This window comes from Idiotropiscis lumnitzeri, chromosome 6 (assembly GCF_059441095.1).
Source record: "Idiotropiscis lumnitzeri isolate Australia: NSW breed Sydney's pygmy pipehorse chromosome 6, RoL_Ilum_1.0, whole genome shotgun sequence".
Lineage (NCBI taxonomy): Eukaryota > Metazoa > Chordata > Actinopteri > Syngnathiformes > Syngnathidae > Idiotropiscis > Idiotropiscis lumnitzeri.
In genome coordinates, this window is record NC_142396.1 from 6473472 (window position 1) to 6494929 (window position 21458).

At 40.9% G+C, this 21458-nt stretch overlaps 2 long non-coding RNA genes across 4 annotated transcripts in view; one reads left to right on the forward strand and one right to left on the reverse strand.

Moving 5' to 3' along the window:
* LOC148334843 (uncharacterized) overlaps positions 1 to 16760 on the forward strand; it is a 31486-nt gene extending 14726 nt beyond the window's left edge. The window contains exons 3-5 of one of the 2 annotated variants that reach the window (XR_015844109.1): positions 3139 to 3247; positions 8064 to 9306; positions 16456 to 16760. This is a non-coding gene — a long non-coding RNA (uncharacterized LOC148334843). Of the gene's footprint in view, positions 1 to 3138; positions 3248 to 8063; positions 10213 to 16455 lie in introns of those variants that run through there. The other variant, XR_015844108.1, reaches the window with a different exon arrangement.
* A 741-nt stretch (positions 16761 to 17501) lies between these two features.
* On the reverse strand, positions 17502 to 19640 carry LOC148334844 (uncharacterized). 2 transcript variants are annotated; one of them, XR_015844111.1, is made up of 3 exons: positions 19377 to 19640; positions 17974 to 18159; positions 17502 to 17894 (listed from the first exon to the last, which is right to left on the reverse strand). It is a non-coding gene; the product is annotated as an uncharacterized LOC148334844 (long non-coding RNA). The 2 variants fall into 2 exon arrangements; XR_015844110.1 differs by having other exon boundaries at positions 19108 to 19427.
* Between the last annotated feature and the right edge of the window lie 1818 nt (positions 19641 to 21458).

Consider the following 21458-nt stretch of genomic DNA (forward strand, 5'->3'; position numbering starts at 1 on the left):
ATTGTTAAATATATTCCTCAAGTGTCCAGATGTGCTAATATAATACACGTATACGCTTGTCAATCAGCAGCGATCTCCATGACACGCTATTTTCATGGGAATGGTGGCTCATGGGAGCGGATAACGCCGGCAGAGACAACACCAATCAATCATCAGATCAATCAAAAAAGGTGTGTACTGCGCATATTTGCTGCATATTCGCGATTATCATTCATGTATGCAAATTAACGGCGAGCTTTTGGATCCAGCGGGAGCGAGAGGTCAGCACTGAAGTTGGACTTGTTGCGGGGTGAAATATCAATTCAGGGCTTTATTTAGATTTATGCAGATGTTAATAGTAATGATATACAGCTGCCACAGCGTCCTTCTTTGTCACTTAAGTTTTTTTTTTCCTCCCTTGCTACTCACATACTGCAGGGTTGAAAAGAGGATTAACTCGTTATAGTCTCACTCGAATTGCATTTTATTCTACTCTGGGGCGATGAATTTAAAATCAACTAAATCAACTTTTAGACTTCCTGGTTTCAGGAGGAAATTGTCCCAGAGGCCTTTTTTGTAGTTTCTGTCCGACGGTAGCAAAGACAGAGATTGATTACTTGGTTAGAAACAAGAGCACTCCATTCATCTGCGTGTACTTCATCTCTCCACGATCACGTGACAAACGAAAAATCCCTACACGCTCTCCTACGATTTACCGGAGTGTGAAAACTTCTTTATCTTTCCCACAAACTGAATGGAAATCAATATTAATATGTCGTTAAAATGTTCCGGGACTGTACAGGCAATTAACTGCGTGTATCGGACTGCTGCTGAAACTCCACCAAGGCTGTTCTCTTATTTCCTTTCTTTCTTTCTCTCGTCCGCAGCAGAGAAACTTAATTTAAAAAGATGTCGTTTCTGACATTGAAGCAGGGGGGAAAAAAACGTTCAATTAGAAAGGTCAGCTCAAGTGTGTGCTTTTATTGTTGGCAGGAATTTTGAAACCGCCTGACGTGCGCAGTGTCCTTGTGGAGGCGCGTGCGTGTGCGCGTGCGTGCGTGTGTGTCAACAGTGTTTGTAGATGTGGGTGGATTGTTTTAGCATACTGCTCCTATGTAAACACTCAGAGGTAGGATAAGGAAGAAGCGGCGTTTTTAAAATGTCAATCCAGCCATCCATATTCTAGACTCCTTTCCTGTTCAGGGTCACGTGGCGATGATGGCGACCGCAGCGGACTTTGAGCGAACGGCTGATTCAACAGCACACGACTTGAATTGACACAATATTACATGTCAAAAGTAAATGTGTGGCACATAAAAGGGGTGGTGGTAACAAAATCAAACGTGATAGAAAAGTATGCGGGGCTCCGATTCCCTCACACACCACAGTATCGTCTGCCTCCTTCGAGTTGACTTTACCGTTGCTATATGAATGAAATCTAACCAGTCGGTGGTTCGTATGCACATTCTTGCTCAGCCTATGTAAGTGGAGAAGCCATAAGCGAGGTATTTTTGATTTTGTGGAGGTGATCACATGAGCTCACTTTTGATGTCCATAAATTCAAATTTATTATGCAGAATGCTTTTATACTTTCACAGGTTGAAGTGGAAAAGAGTAGTAAAGTGCATTTGCATTTTGGTGGCGATCGGTTTCCCTTTTAAACAACAGATTGGACAAAGCCATCAATATTATCTCGCTTGTCTCCCTGCTGTGACCTAGATGCTGAAACCGGAAAAAAAATAACACGCCAAGCTCCAAAACGGGGCGTGCCAATTTGTCGTAAATCTCATCACAAAAAATAAATAAAATAAATCTCTCCGGTCTTTTTGAGGGGGGATGCATTGTAGTACTGATTCATTTTTCCACACAAACCGATTATATAAGTACCAATGATAACGTCAACGAAGTCCCTTTAAAAGCTTGTTGCCTGGAAGATAAATATCCAGCTCGGCATAATCTGCATGAAAATTCATTTATTTATTTTTTTAGTTCAACTAACTGAAAGACATAATTTTTCTTAAAAATCTTTTTTTCTTCTTCGAGATTTCATACTGCATTTGGAATTTGTATCATTTTGAGAGTATATTTTTTATGTCGAGAGTCACATTTGAAGGTGAAGTTGATATATTTTGTGTATTTTATTTATTTTATTGCAACGCTTGGCTGTGTTTGCCTCTTGTAATCACCATCAACTAATTTCTCACATTATATACGTAAAATGGACAACAGTGTAGCCTTTTTGTTTCAAATTAAACGTGGCCATCAGTGCCCCCACCCCCAACTGTGATGTTAATGTGATCAGGTTATGTCAGCGAGGAGACGGAAACGACAGTGACACAGGAAGAAGAAGAGATGAACTGGTGCTGAGTGACCATCTGCTTCGATTTTTCTTCCCCATACCGTCGTTGGTCAGCTATCACATCGCCCTCTCTCTCTCTCACACACGCTCGCACATCTTTGCGTTTCATACATCCGTCAACTCTCTTTCAGTCACTTTATATCTGTGAGGGCACAAGAAGCTTACAGTTAGAAAAAGAAGCTTACAACATATCGCGCTGGTGCTTTGACCTACATGATGCAGTTCCAGTGCCGGAACCCGTGTGTTAAAGTCTGTTCTACACACTTTTATTTTTGTGCAGTGTCATAAGATTAATGGCCGGGCGAGTGCACAACATGAAATTAGTGGCTCATTAATTTAGCGCGTGTTGACACGGTGCCATGAAACATACTGAATGTAGGCTATGATGGAGTGGATTTCAGGCCTTGGATGCAGCGTCAGCGTGTGTTGGCTTTATGTTGTTGTCATGGCGACGGTAAGTCAAAGTTTAGCACCACATTAGAGTGGTGTTTTGTGTGCTGTGAATTAAAAAGCACGAACAGGACCACGGTGGACGATGAATGAATCGTGCGCGAACGACTCGACTCTAATGCCAGTTTGGGTTCTCAGGCGTCCAAATTTAACAACGTGGCAATGAAAAGATTTATAGGTTAAGTGTTCCATTCACCTGGCCCGATGGTCATGGCGGCAGCCTGGGGGAAGCGACCTCAGGCATCCGCCAGAACGCTTCAGGTGTGTTAACGAACGCTGACTTAATCGACATTGGATTACAGTACAAACTGACAAATTCAAGTTTTTTGACACCGTATTCTACATTTCAGATTTGAGAGCGACCAGCAAGACGTTTGTGGATTGTTGTCGGTTCTGGCAGGCGGTGGAGCCACTGAAAAGCAAAGCCAGGCTGCCGAGATGGGCTGTGGCTAGGCTAAGGTAAATGCTAACCACTCAAACATTGCTGCTACGTCTGGACCAGGGGTGGGCAAACTTTTTGATGGGCGGGCCACAACGGGTTCTAAAATTTGACAGAGGGGCTGGACCAGGAGCAGATGAATGGAGTGTTTTGGTAACATCACCTCATTGGAGAAAAAAAAATTACATTTAATTTTAAATGAAACTGTACAAAAGCATTACAACAATATATATGTCTTTAAAAATACACACTATTTAGAAAATAAAACATTAACAAGGTTTATTCATTTAATTTTTTTCAAATTCGGCGGGCCGGATTAAAACATTGAACGGGCCGCATGTGGCCCCCGGGCCGTAGTTTGCCCACACCTGCTCTGGAGGGAAACCCTGTTATAATATGAACTGAACATTTTAACATGTACGACACTGCCATTCTGATTCGTTACCCAACTGAGGACACATGCTTTAAATAAGAGACGGATGGAGTATGTTAAATTTTAACTTGGAGGGGGGGGGTCAAAGGAACCAGTCGGACATTAGTCCACAAGTGTTTGTTACGACTGTTTCCTTTCCATAGATACAAACAACCTCTGAGGACAATCTGTGTATAAAAAAAAAAACGATGAATGGCAGGCCTGGAGGTATCCCGAATCTATTTATCTGCTAATTTGAAGTAACCAAATGAAATGTAAGGGCAACAAAGTCCCCAGCAACCTGATGGAGCAGTGATCCATGTAAAAGGCTGCGTGTGCAAACGCTGAGGCTCAAAAGCCTGTGGGTCAGTGTGACAGTGATCACGGTCTGAATGTTCAACACTGCTTTCTGTCAACTCGCATTAGCATCCTTAATGTGGCATTTATCAGCTGGGCCACACCAGGTCACTGCTTCCCAATTAGTTGGAAAATCCACACTTGCCTTCGTTCCTCACGCCATGACTCATGGAGAGGGGGGAACGCTGATGTTCATGAAGTAAAATCAGCTGCGAGAACGAGATGGTGGCTCTGTGATCTCTGCTGAAAACAAAGAACAACGGCATTTGTTTTCATAATATACTGCGACAACGCAGATGTCTTTTTTGATCACAACCCAATAATAATATATCTGGTTGTAACTTAGTCTTTCCATGGTTTTAAAAAATTCAAATGTTTTGGTCTCTCGAATCTAAACTTCTTGAAAGGATGACCTCATTTTGTTACATCGCGATCAATCAAAAATTTAAATTTGTTGACAGATGAATTAGTCAGATGGTAAGCTAGACTAATTCATTTTGGAAGTTGTGAAAAATTCAAATGCATAATACCAATGGTCTCTTAGAAAATGTCAACACTTCATGGTGGGATTCAAAATAGTCATTAATTGATGAGTAAAAAAAAAAATATTTATATTATATTTATTTATTTATTTATTTTGCCTTGACTTGAGAGCAACGATTTAACTTGCGAATGAGCTTCCAACCCTCCATGGCTTTGGGGAAGTTTAAAAGAAATTGAAAAAGAATTAAGGTGGAACCTTGGTTCACAACAAATTGGTTTACAAACATTTTTTTTTGAGAATAATATTTCTTGGATTCATGAGCCATTTTTCATTTTCACTTTCTTCATGTCAAATGTTATGTTTGAACATGTGCCACCACCAGGGCAATTTGAAGTTCACCACACAACAAAATGTTAAAGAGGCACCCCCCTAAAGTTTCTTAAAGAGGAAGTCAATTTTTTGCAAAAAAATGTTTTATGTGCCTTCACTTGTCTAAACATGGTATTTTGATTAATATTGTGTTTGTTGGGGGCAGCCATTTTGTCACTTCTGTCGAATGAAAATGACATTGCATCGACCAATCATAGGTCAGCTTCAGAAAACATGTGGGCAAACGGGTGGATTTTGCTGCTTGACACGTATTCCACAAACACAATATTAACCAGAATGCCATGTTTAGACTACTGGGCCTGCACAGAACATATTCTTGTCAAGAAACTTTTGGGGTTCACAACCCCTTTATACAACCATTGACGGGTATAGAAGTCAAAAAGTACATTCATTTGATCTGTGCTAGCAGTGAATGAGTAAGTGGTGGCTCAAGATAGGGCTGTGCAATTAATCGAAATTCAATTACGATTATTGCGCTCAACGATTATACAATTGGAATTGTGTAAAAAACGATTATTATGCACAGTATTTTTTGATGAACATTCATGTTTCGCCAACTTTCACGAATCAACATTTGAAAAGAACACGACTGAATGCTGTGACTCACTGTTAATGGCAACAATTATTCCCTTTAAAACTTTTTCAAAGAAAGCCGAATAATACCAAAACGATCTCCAACTAGGATACTTACATTGAATAGACACGTGAACTCAAAGGTGAACTTGTTTCTTCTTTGTCCTTTAAGGAGCAGCCTTCCTCACATGGTCTATTCTGGCAAAAACGTGATGCTGATAGGAGCAGTGGCTCACTCCGTTGCAACCTTTTTCTCCGGAATACGGAATTCTCTAAGTGATCTAATGTGATGTGAAGAGTGGGGTTCTTTGATGTATACCTTTCCTGTACAAAAAAAAAAAGAGCGGGGTGCTTAAGCAGAGTGGTTCCAAAAAGCATTTAGGTCAATGCGAAATGATAGACAGGAAGGAGCCACATGTCCAAAAATGAAACCGGAATGAGTTTGAGGTACATTAAGACAGAGAGAGCCACTTGGTGACGTCACAGAAACTTGGAAAAAAAAAAGAAAAGTGCACGCACGTGAAAAAAAAACAGAGAGAAATTCCATTTCAATAAAAGGGACATGAACTGGGCGAACATGAGAAAGTGACATCGGCGGAGGTTGTGGACATTAAATATATGTTTAAAACAGAACCATGTGTCCAAGTGTGTGAGTGGCTGTGAGAGAAAAAGAGGATGCGAAGACGCCTGACATTTACTTTCCATATTCTTCAGTAAACAAAAGACAGCAGCCAGAAAGGTGGGCTGACTTACAGTACAAACCTACAGTATCGTTTCGTTTTGTGTCGGTCAGATTCCTCGTTGGATGCCTTGCTTCCGTTGTGACTGTGCTCACACATTTTAGCTCCCTTTGGTGTGAATCTCATAGTCGATTCCATGCCAGCCTTTTGTTTTCTTTGTTTTTAATTGTTTTGTGCTATATTAGCGCTTACACTTGAACGCTTCCTTTTTTTTAAAAATACATTTTGCTTGCCTTAACAATTAACAGAAGGTCATACCAAAGGGGAGGAGCTACAACGGAAAAACACTTGATCCCCTCTGAGGCTCCACGTCATCCTTGGTACCTCCAGTAGCATCTGGTTTGCTGACCTCAGACATTGGGCTGGTTTGAAGAGGTGGAGGGGCCCAGACCGGTAAGGTGGGGCAAGATTCAAACACAAATAAAATAATCTTGACATGAACTCCAAAACGTACAGGGAGCCAATGAAGGGAGGATAGAAGAGTTCTGCGTTCCCTTCTATGAGCCCCAGTTAGGAAGCGAGCAGCAGCGTTTTGGAGCAACTGGAGACGCTTGAAGGAGGAGCGGCTGACTGTAAAATAAAGTGCATTCCAGTGATCCATCCGAGATGGGACCAGAGCAGAGGATTTTGTTGCTCTTGTGAAATGAGAGACTTTCTAAGACTAAGATTTCATAACAAAAATAAAACCCAAATTTGAGACTTTTGGCTTTAGATAAGACACCACGGGGGCCCCAAGTCAACAAGGTGAGCAGTATGAGGGCCACTGGGACCAAACATTGGCCCTATTTTGGTAGACTGGCTCTCGGCATAAATACGTCTGTAACTTCATTTTCGTGCTAGCGCAAATGTGATTTTTTTCCTTGAAAAATAGATCACATGACTACATGGGAACAATTCCAGTGTCAGTGCTAAATCAACCGTTATCTTCTTTTTTTTTTTTTTTTGGTGCAAACCTGTGAATTGCTTTGTAAATTTAAACGCATCTCAATTGCCCAAGTGATGTTTTATGCTGTGTGTCTTTGGGATTGCGTCTCAGACTCGATTTCTCTCCCGTTTCTTTTCCTTGCATTTTCTTCTGAACTCCCTGAGTATCAGCATTTGTAAGCGTTTGACCTCTGATTTTTTTTTAAGCTCTGTCTGGGTAGTGTGACCTCTTAAACGAGGTAGCTGTGGACTCAGCAGTTTTATGGGTCTAATCTATATAGCATGTGTGGGCAAAGTACGGCCCGGGGGCCACATGCGGCCCCTTATACGTTTTAATCCGGCCCGCCGAACTTGAAAAAAATTAAATGAATAAACTTTGTTCATGTTTTCTTTTCGAAATACAGTGGTTTTCCAAAGACATATATATTGTTGTAATGCTTTTGTTCATTTTCATTTAGAATTAAATGTCTTTTTTTCTCCGATGCGGGGAGGTTACCAAAAGACTTCATCTATCTGCTCCTGGTCCGGCCCCTCTGTCAAATTTTAGATCCCATTGTGGCCCGCCAATCAAAAAGTTTGACCACCCCTGCTCTTTAGTTTGAATTCAATTAGATTGTAGCAAGCCAAACCTGGAATGGAAAAATGCATTGACAACACAAATGTAGACAATAGACAAAATGTGCGCTAAATTTTGAATCTGTCCCTCTTTAAGATGGATTCAGTCCCACGAGGCATTTTTGGCATTTCGCTGTGATGCGTTTCAGTATGTGCCGTTCGAAAGCTTGTTTGAGTGAGAAGAGATGCAAGCTGCCCGCTGAGGCAACACAAAGGCCTTCGGGGGCAAGTCGCATCTGTTCTGTTTTTTTTTTTTTTCAGGGTAAAATTTCACTTTGTTGTACGTCCTTCCCTGTTCCCCTTTCACCTCCCTTCTTGTCTGTATTGTCTCACCCCGACAGGTGGCAAACAGCTGGCTTCAGAGACGCAAACGACTGATGTCGACAAGCATCTGGCGTCGACGGAACAGCAAAAAACAAACAACAGGTTGACAAATGGTTTACACCTGTGGAGAAACAGAATTCTATCAAAGTCCTCGGAGACAGCATCAGAAGTGAAATAGATGCTCAAATGATACCGTTCCAAAAAGCGTTTTTTTTTTTTTTTTAGGTTATTTTCCTTCCGTCGAGAAAAAAAAAAAAATCATCACCAATCATTCTACTTTGGCACGTCAACAAGGATACTTACTTACACTGAGGAGAGAAGGAGAGAACTGAGCTGAGCTAAGTGTGGTAATTAGAATTTCTGCTCTGCCACGCTGATTTGAAGGAATTCTCCTCCTCCCAGAGACCAATCAAGTTATCCCAGAAGATATGATTATGTTGAACGCCCAAAAAGCTGTTGATGGGATTTTGGGCCAAGTGACTAAAATGTTAACTAAAGCTCAGTCGATTCACACATCCAGCGTGATAGACACATTTAAACTCGTTTTTAAAGTGTGAATGTTTGTCGTTTCACACATTTTAAAGAAGTGGAACAAAAATCTTACAGCGACTACTACTAGGACTACATTTACGATTAACTGCTCCAACTGTTTTTTTTTTTCTGCAGATGCCCGCTTTTTAGGTGTCCACGAGTGCACTACAAATGATTGACACCACGCCTACTGTTCCGATTGGTTGTTTTTTCCTCGGGCGCGGTGGTTTGTTGCAATTCAAATTCTTGATTTCACATCCCAAATTTGACAGTTCTAACAAATGTCACCCCAATTTATTTATTTATTTATTTATTTATTTTTATCAATTGCAAACTGCCACTTTAAAATAAGTGGGCTGATTTGACCCTATTTACAATTTCTATGTTGCTGCCGCTCACGAGCCAGTCTGAGTCGTAAAACTCAAGTTGTCATGAAACGTTTTAGGGGGGGAGGCGGGAACCTTAATTCGGTGAACAGATCATTAGTGTGTTTGTCGAGAGCTGAGTTGGTCAACTCGAATAAAACGCCGTAAGAACACAAATATATTTGATATCATGTTTGAAGTTTCAAAGTTCTAATATGTGTGTTTGTTTGTACCACGCAGGTTTAGGGCAAAAGTCGGACTGTGCTCTGGATCGGCTGTTGGGCAATCATAAGATGATTGTCAGTTGGGGCGTTGAAAAGTATTCAAACCTGAGAAACCACCTCACGACCAAGAGCACTGAAAGGTAAATTTCAGAACAGACTATCAGAGTGCGCTGTAGTGGACATACTGGAGAGTGTGCATCTAGAATATAGATGGAAATGTTTGTAAGCAGGATTCTTCGGGATTTGTGTGTGCGCGTGTGGCATGGTTGTGGGGCAAAGGTTAATTTAGCCCTGCAGTGAAGAGCCCTTGATAAAGAGCAGACTGATCCCTGTTTAATTACCTTCCGTCTATATTTCAGCGGTTCACACCGGGTCATAGGTGTGTATCGCCGCGCGTGTGGGGAATGGATGATTTGGGTTTTTGCGGCACACACGTCCACGTCCACAAACACACACACACACACACACACTGAGCAAGTGAGGGTGGGAAAGATGAGTTTAGTATTTGCTGAGTTTAGTAGTTTGGACATGGGGAAATGTTAGGAGATGGAAAAATTGGGATGTGAAATGAGCGATAGTGGAGTTTTGAGTTCCCTGTGCTCATTAGAAAATAACCCTTAATTTCCATTTTTATAATTAATCTTCAAACACATTTTTATTTCTTGACTTGTTTAATGTTATGTAAAGATGTATTGTATTTTCGGTGTACGTGTACGTACACGGCACTTTGTTTTACTTGTTTTTTAAAAGTGCTCTATAAAATGAAGTTGAACAAAGTTTTAACATTTTAAAGAATGCATTCATATGATTTAGTTCATCAAGTCCCCGTTTGCTCTTTTTCTACTTTTTTTTCCCTCTATTTCAGCTTTCTCCATTTATACATAAACATTTTTCAAATTGACTAAAAACCACCTTGATTTTAATGAATCCAATTTTTTAGCCACTTCTCCTATCCCAGCTGTCTTCCGGCAGTAGGCGAGGTACACGCTGGACTGGTTGGCAGCCAATCGCAGGGCACACAGAGACGAACAACCATACGCACTCACACTCTTACCTAGGGACAATTTAGAGCAGGCGTGAGCAAACTACGGCCCGGGGGCCACATGATCTATATCTTTGCTGCTGTAACACCTCAAATTTCCCCATTGTGGGACTAATAAAGGACATCTTATCTTATCTTATCTTATCTTATCTTATGTGGCCCGTTAAAGGTTTTAATCCGGCCCGCTGAACTTGAAAAAAATTAAATGAATAAACCTTGTTAATGTTTTGTTTTCTAAATTCTGTGGTTTTTCAAGTACATATATTTTGTTGCAATTTGGTTTTATTCACTTTCATTAAAAATTAAATGTATTTTTTTTTCTCCGATGAGGTGAGGTTACCAAAAGACCTCTGTCAAATTTTATAACCCATTGTGGCCCGCCAATCAAAAAGTTTGACCACCCCTGACTTAGAGGGTCCAATCAACCTGCCATATATGTCTTTGGAATGTGGAAGGAAACGGGAGTACCCGTAGAAAACCCACGCAGGGAAAACAAAATAAAAACGAAAGTAAAATGAAAAATCCCAAACTATAATAACGGTGATCAGGACGGGACAAACTGTACAGTCTGGAATGAGGTTCACTGTAATGAATATATAATGAAGCTGTAGTTCAAAACACACGTCTCATTAAGACTGCCTGCACTTTATATTACACTTTTCGCAAACATTTCTATGCACCTTCCGTCTTCTTTATGATGTCATTTCAGACATATACAAGCTTCTTCAGCTGGTTCCGAGTTGATTGTATGCAGTGAAATTGCATGCCAATTTACTGAATGAATATGCAGAATAGCAAGCACAATGATAAACAACAACGCTACAAAGCTCAATGTGTATCTCCAAATGCTCATTATCTCCTTTAAATGCAACACAACTTTCACATGCACGCGCGCGCCCACACACACACACACAAGCACACACGCTACGATAACTGCTCTGCTGTGTGTTTTGAGTGAGCGTGTCGCTGTTGGCAGAATTGAAATAATGTTAATTAAATTAGGCCTAATGAAACAGCTGACTGGAGCAATTGGAAAGCCCTCGCTTGGATGAGAATGCTACCGGAATTAAATGAGTGCAAAACTATGTACACGCACACTCATACACATACACACGAGCGATGCATTTCACGCTACATCTTGTATAGATCACGGTCAGCTCAAAACAAAAAAAATAAAAAATAAAAAAATGCATCATATTGAGTTGAAATATTTTTTAAATCCTATTTTTGTTTTAATTTTTAGTACAGATTACTCAATATGGTGTTTTTTATAATCTTGCCCTCAAGTAAAACAATTTCTATAAAAACTAAAATTAATACTAAAAACTATCTAAGCCACCCTGAAAACTAATTAAAAGTAACGACATAAAAACAAATAAATAATAAAAATTAACCATAAATAGCATTCCAAAACAAAATGATAACCCTGGTCACACCTCTTGCCCAAAATAAGATGGGATAGGCTCACCCAGGATCCCAGTGAATGTGCTACGAAATGCTGGCATATTTTCGAATAAATTGAATAGGCTAATTTCGACATCCCAATAAGTCAACAATTTTACAGAACATTTAAGATATTCTGTGGCAAAATGAGCAACATTTGTGTTTCCGCATTTTTTCCCGGGCTTTATTTGTGTGATTTTCTTCATCACTTCTTTCACAGTTTTCTACTTTCTTTTCCCTTCAGTTCAGCTCACTCCATCAACGTCTGCTTCGTTCTCTTCTGCCTTGTTTGGCCGTCCTTGAGCTGAAAATAAAGACGTAGGCCACAGTGAAGGGAGACAGATATTGCTTTGACACTCTGTAACATCCTTTTGTTCGCATCAAACTCATTCCGGTTGTGCGTGTGTGTGTGGGGGGGTGTGGGGGTGTGTGTGTGTGCGGGGGTGTGCGGGGGTGTGTGTGCGCGTGTGTGTGTGGGGGTGTGTGCGTGTGTGTGTGCGGGGGTGCCCACTGTTGTGTGCTTGTGCGCTTTTTCATGGAAACGCTCAGTGAGCAGACTCAAGGCTGAAGATGCTTACAAAAGCAGTGAACTATATGGCAGATTTCAATGAACATAAATGAACACGTGAACAACGGAAGGATAAAAAAAAAAAAGAAGCTGTATCAATGTGGTGAGCTAGCGGTTGCTAGGCAATTTCAGTAACCTTGATCGGCAGATGTAGCTTTTGCTGCAAGTACACTGCGGTATGCTTCCGGACCGATCGCATGTCGCTTCATTAGGTACGCTAAGCTAATTAGCGTCAGCGCAAGAGCACAATTACACGGACATACTTTGAGTGTTTCTAATATTTTTTACTTTAAAAGAGCATATTCATAAACATCTTGTTAAAATAATTCCCGAATACAGCTCTCCTGTCTCATTAGATCAGTGGTGGGCAAACTTTTTGATTGGCGGGCCACAAAAAGCAGATGGATGGAGTGTTTTGGTAACCTCACCTCATCGGAGAGAAAAAATACATTTAATTATAAATGAAAACGAACAAAAGCATTACAACAATATATATGTCACAGCATTTAGAAAATAAATCATGAACAAAGTGTATTCATTTAATTTTTTTCAAGTTTGGCGGGCCGGATTAAAACATTTAACGGGCCGCATGTGGCCCCCAGGCCGTAGTTTGCCCACACCTGTATTAGATTGTTACCGTATGCACACATTATACTTTATGCTCCTTAATCCCCTTGTTTGAACCCCCCCGGTCAGTGGAACGGCTATTTAAGCACACGAGAGATGACGCGTCAACACAACGCATTCATTGTCGTACACTTTTAAGTCACTTCCCCTCTCGCTGATCAATTTTTCTTTAAAGCACCGCCGTAAGCCCCACTTTCTCCCCTCCATCCCTCTTCATCCTGCCCTCCATCACCCCCCCCCTCTTGTCTCCCTTGTCCCTGTTGCTTATTAATGGTTTTAATTTACACAGACAAAAGACCGCGGTGCCAGCAGAGGCGTGCACTCTGCCCCCCTAGTGTGTACTTGCACGTGTAAAAGACGGAGCCTCGCTCGTCCCGGCGTAACCGAGCCGCAATAATGCTTTGTCTTCTTTAACTGTGTTGTTGCTCCTTCAAGGTATCCCACATATTCCCGCCGACCATTCTCGCCTCAACCTTCTGCGTCTCGCGTCCTTTGTTTTGCAAACAAACACTCGTAAAACGTTTCCAAATGTTTTGATTGTTAATGTCAGAATCAGGATTATCTTTATTGGCCACACACGCAATTTGTCTCCGGCTTCTCTTGTATTAGTGTGGGAAGCAACTACGATAAACAAAGACATTACACATAAGTATAGAAAATCTGTCCGTAATATGCAGTAATACCACCAACAATTTGGAGAGCCATGGTTCGAGCCTGCCTGAGGGGCGGAGCTATAAGAGGTGGTGTCCAGGGTGTGGAGGGTCCAGGAGAAGATTCTGTGCTCTAGTCTTGGTTCTTCAATTGTGTTGTTTGGAGGATCCCGATGATTTATTTATTTATTTTTTCCACATTTGTAACTGCCCCCTTGCCATCGGATCTTTTTTGTAACGGCACCGACCCAAACTGTGATGGAGGAACACAGGCCTGATTCGAAGACTGCTGTGGAGAACTGGCTCAACGGCTCCTGTGGCAGGCCGTGCTTTTTCGACACCCTTTGCTGGATCTTTTTTCATGATGTAGTCGATGTTGTCCTTCCATTTCAGGTCCTGAGAGATTGTGATTTGCTGGAACATGAAAGTCTTGACGGTTAACACCTTTGCGGGAACCTTCCCTCTCCTCGCCGCCCAATTACTGCAGGCTTCCTTTACGTTAGGTTTGGCTTCTAATCAGATGGCATACGCACACAATGCTTCTATGTGACTGTTTATTTTTTTCTGCTTCAGCAGCGATGTATTTAGAATCGTCCCCACAAATGAGATGGCAGAAAATACAATGAAAGCAAAAGTAAAAGGCAAAAGATAAAACACCTTGGCTTGCAGCCTCTTCCCCGCACTTTGTTTTGGCCTCATTAAAAGTGACGGCTACTCATTACACGTACGCACGGCATTAATACACTCAGTCACATCTTATTTGTACATTTTTGACAGTGTTAAAGTAGCTTATGTCTTTTTTTTTTTTTTTTTTTTTTTCGCGGCAGCTTGGCGCAATCGTAGTCCAATTGTAGCACGTCTGCCTCACCGTTCTAAATTTGGAGTTTTGCAACTCAACTCTGGCCTTCTTGTCAAGATTTTCATCTTAAATTTCAAAATGATGCATGCTAAGTTTGTTGTTGATTCTAATTTGTCCACTTGTCTAAATGGCAAACGTGAGATGAGGAAGAGATTGTCCAGCGTGTACTGGGTGGACACAAGGTCAGTTGAGATGGGCTCCAGCTCACACGTGTGCCTAAAATATGGAGGTGGTGCTTTCTATATTTTATTATCTGTCTGTTGTTGCACTTTTAGGTAAGAAATAAATTCTGCATGGAGCCATTTACATTTATTATTGAAGTTAAATCTTGAGCATTGTATTGTTTTTACAGCCCCGTCATAAATTATTTTGACATTTAAAACTCATTCACAACTGAAGACAGCCATCAATGCCAAATATGGATTGTAACGGGAGGGTTGGCGTTTTTTTTTTCGTGCTTTGGGATGGGGAATTTATACCTTTTTCCGTTTTTTTTCCCAAAAATAATTTTTGTAATCAAAGCGCTTCCATGCTAATGAAATTAAAGTGAAAAGGTGGCCACAGTGTTGTGAAATATTTATTTTTAATTGATAGATTGATTTATCTATAGATATAGCTCAAAAGAATAGATTAGAAGTTGGAAATGTACACTGAACCATTTGTAAAAAAAAATTTTATATTTAGAAAAAAGGGAAAAAGACAAGTGAACAACTTGCACAATCTAGGTATTTATTTATTTATTCATTCATTTATTTATTTGTTAATTTATTTATATTTATTTATATTTATTTATTTATTTATTTATTTTAAACATGTTTTATTTCGAATAGAAGCAGGTTGCAAGTCGAAGCATTAGACTTTACCAAATTTAAATCTCGCAACTTCCAACATTTGGTTTCTCTAAGGATTTTTTGAAACATCCAAAAATTCAATTCACTTGTTTCGATCGGGCCAGCCAATAAAAACAAGGTATTATGGGTATAGCGCGGTGTGAGGTGCATGTACATGCGTATAAGTGTGTTTGGATAGGACAAAAAGGAATAACACGCCCACACTGAATATTCCAGCGAAGATCCATGTGTGCAGCATTGTTTGCACTGAAATTGACATCACTGTAATTGATTAACAAAGCTAATTTTCTATCTCGGTTTAACGTCTTCAGGACAAACGATCGGTGGTCGTGACACTCACGTACAGAGTCTCGGTCAAACGCACCCTGGGGAAAGCAATGCGGCAGTTTGTCGCACAGTCAGGGTCATGTGCAGCTACACAGTAGAACGGATCCTGAGCTCATCCTTTGGTGCACGCGTCTCGTCATTTACAAACGCCCAACGTGTGTGCATGTGTGTGTATGCGCAGTGCTGCTGGTGTCGCCGGGTGCTGCTTAATCACTCCGCTAATGTCACTACACTGATTGGTGGATTTGGTCATTTGGATGTTTGTTCGAAGAATCAGCAGGCGACAAGGTGACTAAGTGCTGCGACTGACTCATACAAAACGTCTGTCGTTGCGCAGGCTCGCTTGTGTCTCCTTGTGGCTTTTTCGTCATATTGATAAGGATAGGCAGCAGATAGATATACTCAAGTTTAGACACGTGAGAGGAAAAGAGACGAATAAGCAAAGGGGACGGAGGACAGGAGGTGGGTAAACAAATGAGGGGGTATGCAGGAGTGGTCTTTTTGGGAAAACGCTAATGAAGCGCGCAGTCAGACACGCTAGTAGCAGAGGTGGTTATTTGAAAATTGTTGGAAAATAATTGCAGCCTGGGTTTATGTCTTCTTGGAATGCTGATTTTAAACGCGATCTGTTTCAACAGAGCGGGAAAAGCAGACTCATCATTATTGTGCGTGTTTACCGCCTGCTTTTGCTGACTTGCTTGTGACGCAGATGTGACTTTTGACATCAGCGATGCGTTGTACCATCTAATTAAGTCAAGACTGTTTCTGTGTTGGTTTAACGCGGTTGTTTTTCAAAGTTTGTGGAGGATTAGATTGGCTTTTACAGACAGTAATTCCTCGCCACTTTGTGCGATTTCAGTGTTTTTTGCGGATTTTTCCAAACTATTCATTTATCCATCCATTTTCTGTACCCCTATCCCAGTGGTCTTCGGGAAGTAGGCGGGGGACACCCTGAACTGGTTGCCAGCCAATAGCAGGGAACACAAAGACAAAGAACCATCCGCGCTCACAATCAGACCTCGGGCCAATTTAGAGTGTCCAATCGACCTCCCATGCATGTTTTTGGAAAGTGGGAGAAAATCGGAGTACCCGGAGAAAACCCACACAGGCACAGGGAGAACATGGAAACTCCACATAAGAAGGCCCGAGCGGGAATCTAACCCACGACCTCCGTCTTGTGAGGCCATCGTGCTAACCAGTCGACCACTGTAGCGCCAAAATGTTCATTTAAAAAAATAAATAAAATACAGACATATTACGAAAAGACGTTATTTCGGACATGAATTGACTCAGAGGCCTTGTACACACCCACGGGCACTCTGCAAGGCGTGATTGATTCCGCTGCATTTTATCCAAATGTCCTTGTTGATGTTATTGTGCAACGTGAAAGCTAGCCGTGATTACTTCCGGCTTAACAGAAGAGCAAAGACAAGAAGAACAAAGAAGAAACCGCAACAACAAGATTTTCAAAGAGCATTAATCCACCAGCGTTGTACTTTTAGCTAAAATACACCATGGGATTCTAGTTAAAATCAGTCAATATTAAAATCAAAATGAAAAGTTTAACGTACGTGGTATTAGCCACCATTCTGTCGTAATTGTCTGCTTCCGGGTTTGTCGACAGTCAAGACTCTCGACAGATCAAATTTAGTATGGCTGTGAATACTTGTTTATTTCTCAGTGTCCTGCATTTGTAATGTCCAGGTTGTACCTAAAATCTTGCCCGAAGTCAGCACTACAGAAAAATTTGCATCAAAAATCAGTCGTCTTTTCTTTAATGTACGACAGCAAATGGTTCAAACGTTTATTCGAGATTAAAATCAGTCCAATTGTTGCTCTGACACAGAGAAATATTCTCTGTAACGGGAATACGTCAATGCAAAACTAGCAGAACTGCTAGTAGGTATAATCGGCATGCTAATGGTAAGCGGCACATAACATGCGGAGAGGATGAAAATAATACGAGCAAGTTGTGCACATCGCCAACCTCAAAACATCACCTTTTTACATCATAAAGATGACTAAAAAAACAGTGCTAATGATCACACTTTATTAGTGCCTTGGCGTGTCTCCTCGGTGACATAACGCGCCGCACACAAAAATGCAATAAGTTTAAAGGACCTGAAATGTTGAACTGTATTGCACTTGTAAAGATTTCACGCACGCAGACCATTTCTGTTGGGTGCTGCAGTCTTTCATGCTCAAGGTCTCTTGGAGAGTGGTGTTGACGCTCTCCTTCCACAAAGAAGGTCTCCCATTGAAAAGGCAAGAAAAAAAATGCGACAGCCAGAGAAGTTGGAGAGAAAGGATGCATTTTTCATTTTTGTGTTGACCGATGTTTCATTCCTTACAAAACTTGACCTGAGAAGAAAAGAGGGAAGAGATTTGCATTAGAATAAGCAGTGATTGTTGCATGTGATGCGTAAGACCGATATGTCACCTTTTCTCTTCTCGGAATGTCTTTAAATGCACAGCTTCGTGCATAGAAGTTGTTGTCCTTTCAAGGAAAATCGCAACGTCTTGTCATAATCTTTCACTGATCCACTGTAAAAGGCATTATAGTCAGCAGCACATGAAGCCTGTAGGTTTCACATCCTCGTAACCTCATTGACTCCGGTCATGTGTGCTAATTAGGGAGATAGATTGAAGAAAAAAAATAATTAACAATCATGAATGCATGACAGTCCATGCTAAGCACGAGCCAACACAATTGTTTGTGTTAATTTGCTGGTCTCGTGTTCGTGTCACGTCACTTTCCTCAAAGGCTCCTACAGTCACATGAACAATTGTGAGAGAGGAGGGCCTGGTAATATAATCTCTGTTCCAGTTCGTCCCAAAGCTGTCTGAGGTCGAGGTTGTTCACGTTCTTCCTTACTTAACTCTTCCTAACAAGCTTTGATGGAGCTTGTTTTGTGTATTGGGAACAGAAAATTCCCACGGAGTAAGAAACATACAGTCCAAATTAGCGCCCAAATCAGCAATAGCTATATTCATTCACGAGTGAGTCCCAAATCTACTCAAATCTGTTACTTAACATACTTTTTCTGAAACAGTCCAACATGTGAAAAATCCAATTCAATCAAAATATTAAATGGAGTGCACTTTCTGTGGCTCTTTATCTTCATCATACATTTACTTTGTACAAATGGTGAACGGTTTTTCACTTGTATAGCACCTTTCAACCTATTAAGGCCCTCACTGCTGTCCCATTTATCTACTGATGTCATACCATCAGGACCAACTGGGGGATCAGTATCTTGCCGAAGAGTATTTCGACAAAGCCAGGGATCAGACCCACAACCGCCACGGTTGGGAAACGACCACTCTAACACTGAATCCACGGCACCCCACGATGGTATATTTACTTATGTAACACCGTTATAATTTTGGGTTGACATTTCATGCATTCATTTTGTGTCTAAAAAATAATCATGTTCAAAAAACAAATTCACAACAGTATTAAAATTAATTAGCAAAATATAGAGATGACTGTATTGAATTAAAAACATTTGGATAAAGTTCGATGTATTTGAAAGAAAAAAAAAATCTGCCCCTTTATTTTATTGTGTCTCACCGTCCAAGAAGCAGAGCCAATACGAGTGAAGGAAGAGAAATCGCGAGGGAGGAGAGACACAGAGCGGACGTGCGTTGAAAAGTCATCACAAAAAACGTGACAAATGTTGGTTAAGGACATTCTTATACTACCCAACGGAAGTTGCTCGAAAAAAAGACATTATAAGAACGGACTGCGGATCGCTCGTATCGATCGGCGTGATAATACTGTCCTTCGCAGTGGTTGCTAACGGCTAGTTAGCTAAAGCTAACGTCATCAGTGTTCCATACCAAGACACAATGCACGGTTAGCATAGCCGGCTAGTTGCCCACAGCTAGCCACGTTCGCTGAATTAGCTAATGGCGGGAGCTACGCCAGAGGAGTGTACAAGGACTTTGGACATCCAAGGAAGTTGGATTGCACTTCTTATCAGTGGAGCGTTTGTGTGGCAGTTTTCTTCATTGGAACGTCATGTCGTTTTCTGGTTACTGTCTTCAGAACTGTGAGTACACTTATTCCTTCGACGAGGTCGACACCTACTGGACGCCGTTAGAACAGGCCTGTAACGATTTCTTTTGAGTTTGGAATTTTAGTTTAGAAAATGCCGGTTTCGATTGTTAAATATAGGTGTTGCTTTTGTATAATTGGTGTAACAAATTAGTAGTTTTTTAAGAAGCTATCAACAAAATTTAGATAGCCGACTTGACACTCGGAAGACTGAGCTATGAGAAGCAGCAACCAGACTTGCCTACAAAGCGGTCACAAACTCTTTTTCTGTTGTGAACTACAATTGTCAGCCCGGCTATTTTCTGTGCAGATTGCGGAGGGAAAAAATATCAATCTTTGTAAATTTCACACCACAGGATATTTGCTCAGGATAATCTTTAACAGACATCTTGATGTGATAAAGACGTTGAGCTTTTCATGACTATGTTCGAAAGAAAATTTAAAAAAATGCTCAAATTAAGGTTAAATATTGTTATGTATGTACTGTGCTTTCGATGAAAATTGACTTTTTGCTAGAACTTGCTCTTGCCATTGTTACTGTTGACATCAAGCTTTCGGAATCAACACTGTGCCTCTACCTGACAAATTTTGACTTTTTTTTTAGACAGACGCAATCAGAAGTGTCTGCAATATGCCTTTGATGACACCCTCCACAACAATTCGATATGACGCAAAACAAAGCAAGACTGATGTTTAGGCTTCCAGAAATTGAACCACCACATCTCTTGATAATTAAGACAGGCACAAACCAAAACCAGAAATAAACAATCCGGAGCATTATCGTATACACATTTGTACCACATTGCCCACATTTCTCCCTCAGACTCCTTCACAATGTGGTTAATAAATGGCTATTATTAGCTGTGCTGATCAATAAGGTCTGAAATGAAACACACTTATCATTGCAACTCCCTTGCACGTGGCAGCCGGTTTGGCTTGCAGCTTCCAACACAGTTAAGATATAGCGCACAGCATTAAAGTGTCGAGGCATCTTGCTTCGTATCCCCAGAAAAGACAACGGGGTTCGCTGAGAGTTCTTCATGGCAATTAATCGGTCATGATATGACCACGTGTGGTGTTGATGTGACGTTCTTGCGTTATTGCTGGAGGACAGTTGAATGAATAAAAGCATTTGCAAGCTAGAAATGGTTGGTTTGACCACTGGCGGGCCGATGATTCTTGTCCATTATACGGTATCTTAAATTGGGCAGCAATTAAACTTCTCACAGTCATTAAAGGTGACATATTTTTAATTATTTAAAAGATACAGAAAATAAAGAGTGAGTTTTTCTTGTCATCTCGCCAGCCAGTGTATGCATAAAAGTCAGTGGAATCTCATCGACAAGTTCATGTCATGGGTGGAAAAAAAACACTGGTTACGTAGTTCTTATTTAAATTAGCCCCATTTTACATGAGTGTAACGTTTATTTCATTTGACATTTGATTGGTGTTTATGCACTCCAGATTAGAACAATTATTGAAAAACTATTAATCACGAATCTCAGCTTGGTGATTTTACACCCGTTTTGTAAAAGATGAGATGATTTAGTAAAAGGTGCAAAATCATGAAGGCAAAAACGTGATCTGCTGCTGAGTGTTTGGGCATATGACTAAAATAAAGAGCTAAAGAGCAGGGTGGAGGGAAAAGGACTGTTTGGCCAGGGAGGGAGTGTACTTTGTCTCCAGACAAACAAGTGGAGGATCGACAAATCGAAGGAGAGAAATTGTAAAAACAGGCTGAGGCTGAGACAGCGGCTGCAGGGAAACTCAGCGTGAGTGCTACAAAGCAGATAGAGGCCAACGAAGGGTGGAAAATAATGAGGAGCTAAATAGGAGGGCGGCAAACACACAAAACAAAAGTACGT